The following is a 13449-nucleotide window of genomic DNA, read 5'->3' as shown; positions in this document are numbered from 1 at the left end:
TGTCATGCAGTGATCAGGTGACTGAGAGGCGTTGATCATGTGACTGCACATGTGCTGATCAGGTAGCTCTCCTGCACGGATCATGTGCCTCAGCAGGCAAGAATCAAGCAGCTGAGCAGGCATGAATCCTGCGGCCCAGCTGGCGATTATCAAGCAGGTGAGCAGGCCCTGATCCCGCACCTGAGCAGGCACTGATCACGTGCCTGACATGTAGTGATCAAGTGACTGAGAGGCGCTGATCATGTGACTGCTCATGTGCTGATCAGGTAGCTCTCCTGCACGGATCATGTGCCTCAGCAGACAAGAATCAAGCAGCTGAGCAGGCATGAATCCTGCGACCCAGCTGGCGATTATCAGGCAGCTGAGCAGGCATGAATCCTGCGGCCCAGCTGGCGATTATCAGGCAGCTGAGCAGGCATGAATCCTGCGGCCCAGCTGGCGATTATCAGGCAGCTGAGCAGGCATGAATCCTGCGGCCCAGCTGGCGATTATCAGGCAGCTGAGCAGGCATGAATCCTGCGGCCCAGCTGGCGATTATCAGGCAGCTGAGCAGGCATGAATCCGGCGGCCCAGCTGGCGATTATCAGGCAGCTGAGCAGGCATGAATCCTGCGGCCCAGCTGGCGATTATCAGGCAGATGAGCAGGAATGAATCCTGCGGCCCAGCTGGCGATTATCAGGCAGCTGAGCAGGCATGAATCCTGCGGCCCAGAAGGCGATTATCAGGCAGCTGAGCAGGCATGAATACTGCGGCCCAGCTGGCGATTATCAAGCAAGTGAGCAGGCGCTGATCCCGCACCGCAGCAGGCACTGATCACGTACCTGTCATGCAGTGATGAGGTGACTGAGAGGCGTTGATCATGTGACTGCACATGTGCTGATCAGGTAGCACTCCTGCACGGATCATGTGCCTCAGCAGGCAAGAATCAAGCAGCTGAGCAGGCATGAATCCTGCGGCCCAGCTGGCGATTATCAAGCAGGTGAGCAGGCGCTGATCCCGCACCTGAGCAGGCACTGATCACGTGCCTGTCATGCAGTGATCAAGTGACTGAGAGGCCGGATCATGTGACTGCTCATGTGCTGATCAGGTAGCTCTCCTGCACGGATCATGTGCCTCAGCAGACAAGAATCAAGCAGCTGAGCAGGCATGAATCCTGCGGCCCAGCTGGCGATTATCAGGCAGCTGAATAGGCATGAATCCTGCGGTCCAGCTGGCGATTATCAGGCAGCTGAGCAGGCATGAATCCTGCGGTCCAGCTGGCAATTATCAGGCAGCTGAGCAGGCATGAATCCTGCGGCCCAGCTGGCGATTATCAGGCAGCTGAGCAGGCATGAATCCTGCGGCCCAGCTGGCGAGGCAGCTGAGCAGCCATGAATCCTGCGGCCCAGCTGGCGATTATCAGGCAGCTGAGCAGCCATGAATCCTGCGGCCCAGCTGGCGATTATCAGGCAGCTGAGCAGGCATGAATCCTGCGGCCCAGCTGGCGATTATCAAGCCGGTGAGCAGGCGCTGATCCCGCACCTCAGCAGGCACTGATCACGTGCCTGTCATGCAGTAATCAGGTGACTGAGAGGCGCAGATCATGTGACTGCTCATGTGCTGATCAGGTAGCTCTCCTGCACGGATCATGTGCCTAAGCAGGCAAGAATCAAGCAGCTGAGCAGGCATGAATCCTGCGGCCCAGCTGGCGATTATCAGGCACCTGAGCAGGCATGAATCCTGCGGCCCAGCTGGCGATTATCAAGCAGGTGATCAGGCGCTGATCCCGCACCTCGGCAGGCACTGATCACGTGCCTGTCATGCAGTGATCAGGTGACTGAGAGGCGCTGATCATGTGACTGATCATGTGCTGATCAGGTAGCTCTCCTGCACGGATCATGTGCCTCAGCACGCAAGAATCAAGCAGATGAGCATGCATGAATCCTCCGGCCCAGCTGGCGATTATCAGGCAGCTGAGCAGGCATGAATCCTGCGGCCCAGCTGGCGATTATCAGGCAGCTGAGCAGGCATGAATCCTGCGGCCCAGCTGGCGATTATCAGGCAGCTGAGCAGGCATTAATCCTGCGGCCCAGCTGGCGATTATCAGGCAGCTGAGCAGGAATGAATCCTGCGGCCCAGCTGGCGATTATCAGGCAGCTGAGCAGGCATGAATCCTGCGGCCCAGCTAGCGATTTTCAGTCAGCTGAGCAGGCATGAATCCTGCGGCGCAGCTGGCGATTATCAGGCAGCTGAGCAGGCATGAATTCTGCGGCCCAGCTGGCGATTATCAAGCAGGTGAGCAGGCATGAATCCTAAGGCCCAGCTGGCGATTATCAGACAGCTGAGCAGGCATGAATCCTGCGGCCCAGCTGGCAATTATCAGGCAGCTGAGCAGGCATGAATCCTGCGGCCCAGCTGGCAATTATCAGGCAGCTGAGCAGGCATGAATCCTGCGGCCCAGCTGGCGATTATCAAGCAGGTGAACACGTGGTGATCCCGTACCTCAGGAGGAACTGATCACGTGGCTGTCAAACAGTGATTAGGTGACTGGGAGGCGCTGATCATGTGACTGATCATGTGCTGATCAGGTAGCCCTCCTGCACGGATCATGTGCCTCAGCAGGCAAGAATCAAGCAGATGAGCAGGCATGAATCCTGCGGCCCAGCTGGCGCTTATCAGGCAGCTGAGCAGGCATGAATCCGGCGGCCCAGCTGGCGATTATCAGGCAGCTGAGCAGGCGCTGATGCCACACCTTAGCAGGCACTGATCACGTGCCTGTCATGCCGTGATCAGGTGACTGAGAGGCACTGATCATGTGACTGCTCATGTGCTGATCAGGTGGCGCTCCTGCAGGGATCATGTGCCTCAGCAGGCAAGAATCAAGCAGCTGAGCATGCATGAATCCTGCGGCCCAGCTGGCGCTTATCAGGCTGCTGAGCAGGCATGAATCCGGCGGCCCAGCTGGCGATTATCAGGCAGCTGAGCAGGCATGAATCCTGCGGCCCAGCTGGCGATTATCAAGCAGGTGAGCAGGCATGAATCCTGCGGCCCAGCTGGCGATTATCAGGACAGCTGAGCAGGCATGAATCCTGCGGCCCAGCTGGCGATTATCAGGCAGCTGAGCAGGCATGAATCCTGCGGCCCAGCTGGCGATTATCAGGCAGGTGAGCCGGCATGAATCCTGCGGCCCAGCTGGCGATTATGAGGCAGCTGAGCAGGCATGAATCCTGCGGCCCAGCTGGCGCTTATCAGGCAGCTGAGCAGGCATGAATCCGGCGGCCCAGCTGGCGATTATCAGTCAGCTGAGCAGGCATGAATTCTGCGGCCCAGCTGGCGATTATCAAGCAGGTGAGCAGGCATGAATCCTGCGGCCCAGCTGGCGATTAACAGGACAGCTGAGCAGGCATGAATCCTGCGGCCCAGCTGGCGATTATCAGGCAGCTGAGCAGGCATGAATCCTGCGGCCCAGCTGGCGATTATCAGGCAGCTGAGCAGGCATGAATCCTGCGGCCCAGCTGGCGATTATGAGGCAGCTGAGCAGGCATGAATCCTGCGGCCCAGCTGGCGAATATCAGGCAGCTGAGCAGGCATGAATCCTGCGGCCCAGCTGGCGATTATCAGGCAGCTGAGCAGGCATGAATCCTGCGGCCCAGCTGGCGATTATCAGGCAGCTGAGCAGGCATGAATCCTGCGGCCCAGCTGGCGATTATCAGGCAGCTGAGCAGGCATGAATCCTGCGGCCCAGCTGGCGATTATCAGGCAGCTGAGCAGGCATGAATCCTGCGGCCCAGCTGTCGATTATCAGGCAGCTGAGCAGGCATGAATCCTGCGGCCCAGCTGGCGATTATCAGGCAGCTGAGCAGGCATGAATCCTGCGGCCCAGCTGGCGATTATCAGGCAGCTGAGCAGGCGCTGATCCCGCACCTCAGCAGGCACTGATCACGTGCCTGTCATGCAGTGATCAGGTGACTGAGAGGCGCTGATCATGTGACTGCTCATGTGCTGATCAGGTAGCTCTCCTGCACGGATCATGTGCCTCAGCAGGCAAGAATCAAGCAGCTGAGCAGGCATGAATCCTGCGGCCCAGCTGGCGATTATCAGGCAGCTGAGCAGGCATGAATCCTGCGGCCCAGCTGGCGATTATCAGGCAGCTGAGCAGGCATGAATCCTGCGGCCCCGCTGGCGATTATCAGGCAGCTGAGCAGGCATGAATCCTGCGGCCCAGCTGGCGATTATCAGGCAGCTGAGCAGGCATGAATCCTGCGGCCCAGCTGGCGATTATCAGGCAGCTGAGCAAGCATGAATCCTGCGGCCCAGCTGGCGATTATCAGGCAGCTGAGCAGGCGCTGATCCCGCACCTCAGCAGGCACTGATCACGTGGCTGTCAAACAGTGATTAGGTGACTGAGAGGCGCTGATCATGTGACTGATCATGTGCTGATCAGATAGCTCTCCTGCACGGATCATGTGCCTCAGCAGGCAAAAATCAAGCAGCTGAGCAGGCATGAATTCTGCGGCCCAGCTGGCGATTATCAAGCAGGTGAGCAGGCATGAATCCTGCGGCCCAGCTGGCGATTAACAGGACAGCTGAGCAGGCATGTATCCTGCGGCCCAGCTGGCGATTATCAGGCAGGTGAGCAGGCATGAATCCTGCGGCCCAGCTGGCGATTATCAGGCAGCTGAGCAGGCATGAATCCTGCGGCCCAGCTGGCGATTATCAGGCAGCTGAGCAGGCATGAATCCTGCGGCCCAGCTGGCGATTATCAGGCAGCTGAGCAGGCATGAATCCTGCGGCCCAGCTGTCGATTATCAGGCAGCTGAGCAGGCATGAATCCTGCGGCCCAGCTGGCGATTATCAGACAGCTGAGCAGGCATGAATCCTGCGGCCCAGCTGGCGATTATCAGGCAGCTGAGCAGGCGCTGATCCCGCACCTCAGCAGGCACTGATCACGTGGCTGTCATGCAGTGATCAGGTGACTGCGAGGCGCTGATCATGTGACTGCTCATGTGCTGATCAGGTAGCTCTCCTGCACGGATCATGTGCCTCAGCAGGCAAGAATCAAGCAGCTGAGCAGGCATGAATCCTGCGGCCCAGCTGGCGATTATCAGGCAGCTGAGCAGGCATGAATCCTGCGGCCCAGCTGGCGATTATCAGGCAGCTGAGCAGGCATGAATCCTGGGGCCCAGCTGGCGATTATCAGGCAGCTGAGCAGGCATGAATCCTGCGGCCCAGCTGGCGATTATCAGGCAGCTGAGCAGGCATGAATCCTGCGGCCCAGCTGGCGATTATCAGGCAGCTGAGCAGGCATGAATCCTGCGGCCCAGCTGGCGATTATCAGGCAGCTGAGCAGGCATGATCCCGCACCTCAGCAGGCACTGATCACGTGGCTGTCAAACAGTGATTAGGTGACTGAGAGGCGCTGATCATGTGACTGATCATGTGCTGATCAGATAGCTCTCCTGCACGGATCATGTGCCTCAGCAGGCAAGATTCAAGCAGATGAGCAGGCATGAATCCGGCGGCCCAGCTGTCGAATATCAGGCAGCTGAGCACGCATGAATCCTGCGACCCAGCTGGCGATTTTCAGTCAGCTGAGCAGGCATGAATTCTGCAGCCCAGCTGGCGATTATCAAGCAGGTGAGCAGGCATGAATCCTGCGGCCCAGCTGGCGATTATCAAGCAGGTGAGCAGGCATGAATCCTGCGGCCCAGCTGGCGATTATCAGGCAGCTGAGCAGGCGCTGATCCCGCACCTCAGCAGGCACTGATCACGTGCCTGTCATGCAGTGATCAGGTGACTGAGAGGCTCTGATCATGTGACTGCTCATGTGCTGATCAGGTAGCTCTCCTGCACGGATCATGTGCCTCAGCAGGCAAGAATCAAGCAGCTGAGCAGGCATGAATCCTGCGGCCCAGCTGGCGATTATCAGGCAGCTGAGCAGGCATGAATCCTGCGGCCCAGCTGGCGATTATCAGGCAGCTGAGCAGGCATGAATCCTGCGGCCCAGCTGGCGAATATCAGGCAGCTGAGCAGGCATGAATTCTGCGGCCCAGCTGGCGATTATCAGGCAGCTGAGCAGGCATGAATCCTGCGGCCCAGCTGGCGATTATCAGGCAGCTGAGCAGGCATGAATCCTGCGGCCCAGCTGGCGAATATCAGGCATCTGAGCAGGCATGAATCCTGCGGCCCAGCTGGCGTTTATCAGGCAGCTGAGCAGGCATGAATCCTGCGGCCCAGCTGGCGATTATCAGGCAGCTGAGCAGGCATGAATCCTGCGGCCCAGCTGGTGATTATCAGGCAGCTGAGCAGGCAAGAATCCTTCGGCCCAGCTGTCAATTATCAGGCAGCTGAGCACGCATGAATCCAGCGACCCAGCTGGCGATTATCAGGCAGGTGAGCAGGCGCTGAACCCACACCTCAGCAGGCACTGATCACGTGCCTGTCAAGCAGTAATCAGGTGACTGAGAGGCGCTGATCATATGACTGCTCATGTGCTGATCAGGTAGCTCTCCTGCACGGATCATGTGCCTCAGCAGGCAAGAATCAAGCAGGTGAGCAGGCATGAATCCTGCGGCCCAGCTGGCGATTATGAGGCAGCTGAGCAGGCATGAATCCTTCGGCCCAGCTGGCGATTATCAAGAGGTTAGCAGGCATGAATCCTACGCCCCAGCTGGCGATTATCAGGCAGGTGAGCAGGCATGAATCCTGCGGCCCAGCTGGCGATTATCAGGCAGCTGAGCAGGCATGAATCCTGCGGCCCAGCTGGAGATTATCAGACAGCTGAGCAGGCATGAATCCTGAGGCCCAGCTGGCCATTATCAGGCAGCTGAGCAGGCATGAATCCTGCGGCCCAGCTGGCGATTATCAGGCAGCTGAGCAGGCGATGATCCCGCACCTCAGCAGGCACTGATCACGAGGCTGTCATGCAGTGATCAGGTGACTGAGAGGCGATGATCATGTGACTGATCATGTGCTGATCAGATAGCTCTCCTGCACGGATCATGTGCCCCAGCAGGCAAGAATCAAGCAGATGAGCAGGCATGAATCCGGCGGCCCAGCTAGCGATTTTCAGTCAGCTGAGCAGGCTTGAATCCTGCGGCCCAGCTGGCGATTATCAGGCAGCTGAGCAGGCATGAATCCTGCGGCCCAGCTGGCGATTATCAGGACAGCTGAGCAGGCATGAATCCTGCGGCCCAGCTGGCGATTATCAGGCAGCTGAGCAGGCATGAATCCTGCGGCCCAGCTGGCGATTATCAGGCAGCTGAGCAGGCATGAATCCTGCGGCCCAGCTGGCGATTATCAGGCAGCTGAGCAGGCGCTGATCCCGCACCTCAGCAGGCACTGATCACGTGGCTGTCATGCAGTGATCAGGTGACTGAGAGGCGCTGATCATGTGACTGCTCATGTGCTGATCAGGTAGCTCTCCTGCACGGATCATGTGCCTCAGCAGGCAAGAATCAAGCAGCTGAGCAGGCATGAATCCTGCGGCCCAGCTGGCGATTATCAGGCAGCTGAGCAGGCATGAATCCTGCGGCCCAGCTGGCGATTATCAGGCAGCTGAGCAGGCATGAATCCTGCGGCCCAGCTGGCGATTATCAGGCAGCTGAGCAGGCATGAATCCTGCGGCCCAGCTGGCGATTATCAGGCAGCTGAGCAGGCATGAATCCTGCGGCCCAGCTGGCGATTATCAGGCAGCTGAGCAGGCATGAATCCTGCGGCCCAGCTGGCGATTATCAGGCAGCTGAGCAGGCATGAATCCTGCGGCCCAGCTGGCGATTATCAGGCAGCTGAGCAGGCATGAATCCTGCGGCCCAGCTGGCGATTATCAGGCAGCTGAGCAGGCATGAATCCTGCGGCCCAGCTGGCGATTATCAGGCAGCTGAGCAGGCATGAATCCTGCGGCCCAGCTGGCGATTATCAGGCAGCTGAGCAGGCGCTGATCCCGCACCTCAGCAGGCACTGATCACGTGCCTGTCATGCAGTGATCAGGTGACTGAGAGGCGCTGATCATGTGACTGCTCATGTGCTGATCAGGTAGCTCTCCTGCACGGATCATGTGCCTCAGCAGGCAAGAATCAAGCAGCTGAGCAGGCATGAATCCTGCGGCCCAGCTGGCGCTTATCAGGCAGCTGAGCAGGCATGAATCCTGCGGCCCAGCTGGCGATTATCAGGCAGCTGAGCAGGCATGAATCCTGCGGCCCAGCTGGCGATTATCAGGCAGGTGAGCAGGCATGAATCCTGCGGCCCAGCTGGCGATTATCAGGACAGCTGAGCAGGCATGAATCCTGCGGCCCAGCTGGCGATTATCAGGCAGCTGAGCAGGCATGAATCCTGCGGCCCAGCTGGCGATTATCAAGCAGGTGAGCAGGCATGAATCCTGCGGCCCAGCTGGCGATTATGAGGCAGCTGAGCAGGCATGAATCCTGCGGCCCAGCTGGCGAATATCAGGCAGCTGAGCAGGCATGAATCCTGCGGCCCAGCTGGCGAATATCAGGCATCTGAGCAGGCATGAATCCTGCGGCCCAGCTGGCGTTTATCAGGCAGCTGAGCAGGCATGAATCCTGCGGCCCAGCTGGCGATTATCAGGCAGCTGAGCAGGCATGAATCCTGCGGCCCAGCTGGCGATTATCAGGCAGCTGAGCAGGCATGAATCCTGCGGCCCAGCTGGCGATTATCAGGCAGCTGAGCAGGCATGAATCCAGCGGCCCAGCTGGCGATTATCAACCAGGTGAGCAGGCGCTGAACCCACACCTCAGCAGGCACTGATCACGTGCCTGTCATGCAGTAATCAGGTGACTGAGAGGCGCTGATCATATGACTGCTCATGTGCTGATCAAGTAGCTCTCCTGCACGGATCATGTGCCTCAGCAGGCAAGAATCAAGCAGATGAGCAGGCATGAATCCTGCGGCCCAGCTGGCGATTATCAAGAGGTGAGCAGGCATGAATCCGACGGCCCAGCTGGCGATTATCAGGCAGGTGAGCAGGCATGAATCCTGCGGCCCAGCTGGCGATTATCAGGCAGCTGAGCAGGCATGAATCCTGCGGCCCAGCTGGCGATTATCAAGCAGCTGAGCAGGCATGAATCCTGCGGCCCAGCTGGCGATTATCAGGCAGCTGAGCAGGCATGAATCCTGCGGCCCAGCTGGCGATTATCAGGCAGCTGAGCAGGCGATGATCCCGCACCTCAGCAGGCACTGATCACGTGGCTGTCATGCAGTGATCAGGTGACTGAGAGGCGCTGATCATGTGACTGATCATGTGCTGATCAGATAGCTCTCCTGCACGGATCATGTGCCCCAGCAGGCAAGAATCAGGCAGCTGAGCAGGCATGAATCCGGCGGCCCAGCTGGCGATTATCAGTCAGCTGAGCAGGCATGAATTCTGCGGCCCAGGTGGCGATTATCAAGCAGGTGAGCAGGCATGAATCCTGCGGCCCAGCTGGCGATTAACAGGACAGCTGAGCAGGCATGAATCCTGCGGCCGAGCTGGCGATTATCAAGAGGTGAGCAGGCATGAATCCTACGGCCCAGCTGTCGATTATCAGGCAGCTGAGCAGGCATGAATCCTGCGGCCCAGCTGGCGATTATCAGGCAGCTGAGCAGGCATGATCCCGCACCTCAGCAGGCACTGATCACGTGGCTGTCATGCAGTGATCAGGTGACTGAGAGGCGCTGATCATGTGACTGCTCATGTGCTGATCAGGTAGCTCTCCTGCACGGATCATGTGCCTCAGCAGGCAAGAATCAAGCAGCTGAGCAGGCATGAATCCTGCGGCCCAGCTGGCGATTATCAGGCAGCTGAGCAGGCATGAATCCTGCGGCCCAGCTGGCGATTATCAGGCAGCTGAGCAGGCATGAATCCTGCGGCCCAGCTGGCGATTATCAGGCAGCTGAGCAGGCATGATCCCGCACCTCAGCAGGCACTGATCACGTGGCTGTCATGCAGTGATCAGGTGACTGAGAGGCGCTGATCATGTGACTGCTCATGTGCTGATCAGGTAGCTCTCCTGCACGGATCATGTGCCTCAGCAGGCAAGAATCAAGTAGCTGAGCAGGCATGAATCCTGCGGCCCAGCTGGCGATTATCAGGCAGCTGAGCAGGCATGAATCCTGCGGCCCAGCTGGCGATTATCAGGCAGCTGAGCAGGCGCTGATCCCGCAGCCCAGGAGGCACTGATCACGTGCCTTTCATGCAGTGATCAGGTGACTGAGAGGCACTGATCATGTGACTGCTCATGTGCTGATCAGGTATCTCTCCTGCACGGATCATGTGCCTCAGCAGGCAAGAATCAAGCAGCTGAGCAGGCATGAATCCTGCGGCCCAGCTGGCGCTTATCAGGCAGCTGAGCAGGCATGAATCCTGCGGCCCAGCTGGCGATTATCAGGCAGCTGAGCAGGCATGAATCCTGCGGCCCAGCTGGCGATTATCAGGCAGCTGAGCAGGCATGAGTCCTGCGGCCCAGCTGGCGATTATCAGGCAGCTGAGCAGGCATGAATCCTGCGGCCCAGCTGTCGATTATCAGGCAGCTGAGCAGGCATGAATCCTGCGGCCCAGCTGGCGATTATCAGGCAGCTGAGCAGGCATGATCCCGCACCTCAGCAGGCACTGATCACGTGGCTGTCATGCAGTGATTAGGTGACTGAGAGGCGCTGATCATGTGACTGCTCATGTGCTGATCAGGTAGCTCTCCTGCACGGATCATGTGCCTCATCAGGCAAGAATCAAGCAGATGAGCAGGCATGAATCCGGCGGCCCAGCTAGCAATTATCAGTCAGCTGAGCAGGCATGAATCCTGCGGCCCAGCTGGCGATTAACAGGACAGCTGAGCAGGCATGAATCCTTCGGCCCAGCTGGCGATTAACAGGACAGCTGAGCAGGCATGAATCCTGCGGCCCAGCTGGCGATTATCAGGCAGCTGAGCAGGCATGAATCCTGCGGCCCAGCTGGCGATTATCAGGCAGCTGAGCAGGCATGTATCCTGCGGCCCAGCTGGCGATTATCAGTCAGCTGAGCAGGCATGAATCCTGCGGCCCAGCTGGCGATTAACAGGACAGCTGAGCAGGCATGAATCCTTCGGCCCAGCTGGCGATTATCAAGCAAGTGAGCAGGCATGAGTCCTGCGGCCCAGCTGTCGATTATCAGGCAGCTGAGCAGGCATGAATCCTGCGGCCCAGCTGGCGATTATCAGGCAGCTGAGCAGGCATGAATCCTGCGGCCCAGCTGGCGATTATCAGGCAGCTGAGCAGGCAAGAATCCTGCGGCCCAGCTGTCGATTATCAGGCAGCTGAGCAGGCATGAATCCAGCGGCCCAGCTGGCGATTATCAGGCAGCTGAGCAGGCGCTGATCCCACACCTCAGCAGGCACTGATCACGTGCCTGTCATGCAGTAATCAGGTGACTGAGAGGCGCTGATCATATGACTGCTCATGTGCTGATCAGGTAGCTCTCCTGCACGGATCATGTGCCTCAGCAGGCAAGAATCAAGCAGCTGAGCAGGCATGACTCCTGCGGCCCAGCTGGCGATTATCAGGCAGCTGAGCAGGCATGAATCCTGCGGCCCAGCTGGCGATTATCAGGCAGCTGAGCAGGCATGAATCCTGCGGCCCAGCTGGCGATTATCAGGCAGCTGAGCAGGCATGAATCCTGCGGCCCAGCTGGCGATTATCAGGCAGGTGAGCAGGCATGAATCCTGCGGCCCAGCTGGCGATTATCAGGCAGCTGAGCAGGCATGAATCCTGCGGCCCAGCTGGCGATTATCAGGCAGCTGAGCAGGCATGATCCCGCACCTCAGCAGGCACTGATCACGTGCCTGTCATGCAGTAATCAGGTGACTGAGAGGCGCTGATCATATGACTGCTCATGTGCTGATCAGGTAGCTCTCCTGCACGGATCATGTGCCTCAGCAGGCAAGAATCAAGCAGATGAGCAGGCATGAATCCGGCGGCCCAGCTAGCGATTATCAGTCAGCTTAGCAGGCATGAATTCTGCGGCCCAGCTGGCGATTATCATGCAGGTGAGCAGGCATGAATCCTGCGGCCCAGCTGGCGATTAACAGGCAGCTGAGCAGGCATGAATCCTGCGGCCCCGCTGGCGATTATCAGGCAGCTGAGCAGGCATGAATCCTGCGGCCCAGCTGGCGATTATCAGGCAGGTGAGCAGGCATGAATACTGCGGCCCAGCTGGCGATTATCAGGCAGCTGAGCAGGCGATGATCCCGCACCTCAGCAGGCACTGATCACGTGGCTGTCATGCAGTGATCAGGTGACTGAGAGGCGCTGATCATATGACTGCTCATGTGCTGATCAGGTAGCTCTCCTGCACAGATCATGTGCCTCAGCAGGCAAGAATCAAGCAGCTGAGCAGGCATGAATCCTGCGGCCCAGCTGGCGATTATCATGCAGCTGAGCAGGCATGAATCCTGCGGCCCAGCTGGCGATTATCAGGCAGCTGAGCAGGCATGAATCCTGCGGCCCAGCTGGCGATTATCAGGCAGCTGAGCAGGCATGAATCCTGCGGCCCAGCTGGCGATTATCAGGCAGCTGAGCAGGCATGATCCCGCACCTCAGCAGGCACTGATCACGTGGCTGTCATGCAGTGATCAGGTGACTGAGAGGCGCTGATCATGTGACTGCTCATGTGCTGATCAGGTAGCTCTCCTGCACGGATCATGTGCCTCAGCAGGCAAGAATCAAGCAGCTGAGCAGGCATGAATCCTGCGGCCCAGCTGGCGATTATCAGTCAGCTGAGCAGGCATGAATCCTGCGGCCCAGCTGGCGATTATCAGGCAGCTGAGCAGGCATGAATCCTGCGGCCCAGCTGGCGATTATCAGGACAGCTGAGCAGGCATGAATCCTGCGGCCCAGCTGGCGATTATCAGGCAGCTGAGCAGGCATGAATCCTGCGGCCCAGCTGGCGATTATCAGGGCAGGTGAGCAGGCATGAATCCTGCGTCCCAGCTGGCGATTATCAGGCAGCTGAGCAGGCATGAATCCTGCGGCCCAGCTGGCGATTATCAGGGCAGGTGAGCAGGCATGAATCCTGCGGCCCAGCTGGCGATTATCAGGCAGCTGAGCAGGCATGAATCCTGCGGCCCAGCTGGCGATTATCAGGCAGCTGAGCAGGCATGAATCCTGCGGCCCAGCTGGCGATTATCAGGCAGCTGAGCAGGCATGAATCCTGAGGCCCAGCTGGCGATTATCAGGCAGCTGAGCAGGCATGAATCCTGCGGCCCAGCTGGCGATTATCAGGCAGCTGAGCAGGCAAGAATCCTGCGGCCCAGCTGGCGATTATCAGGCAGCTGAGCAGGCAAGAATCCAGCGGCCCAGCTGGCGATTATCAACCAGGTGAGCAGGCGCTGATCCCACACCTCAGCAGGCACTGATCACGTGCCTGTCAAGCAGTAATCAGGTGACTGAGAGGCGCTGATCATATGACTGCTCATGTGCTGATCAGGTAGCTCTCCTGCACGG

The sequence above is a fragment of the Bos javanicus genome, unplaced genomic scaffold, assembly GCF_032452875.1.
Source record: "Bos javanicus breed banteng unplaced genomic scaffold, ARS-OSU_banteng_1.0 tig00002723_1, whole genome shotgun sequence".
Taxonomy (NCBI): domain Eukaryota; kingdom Metazoa; phylum Chordata; class Mammalia; order Artiodactyla; family Bovidae; genus Bos; species Bos javanicus.
The sequence above is the reverse complement of the archived record's forward strand: the minus strand, read 5'-3'. Positions refer to the sequence as shown.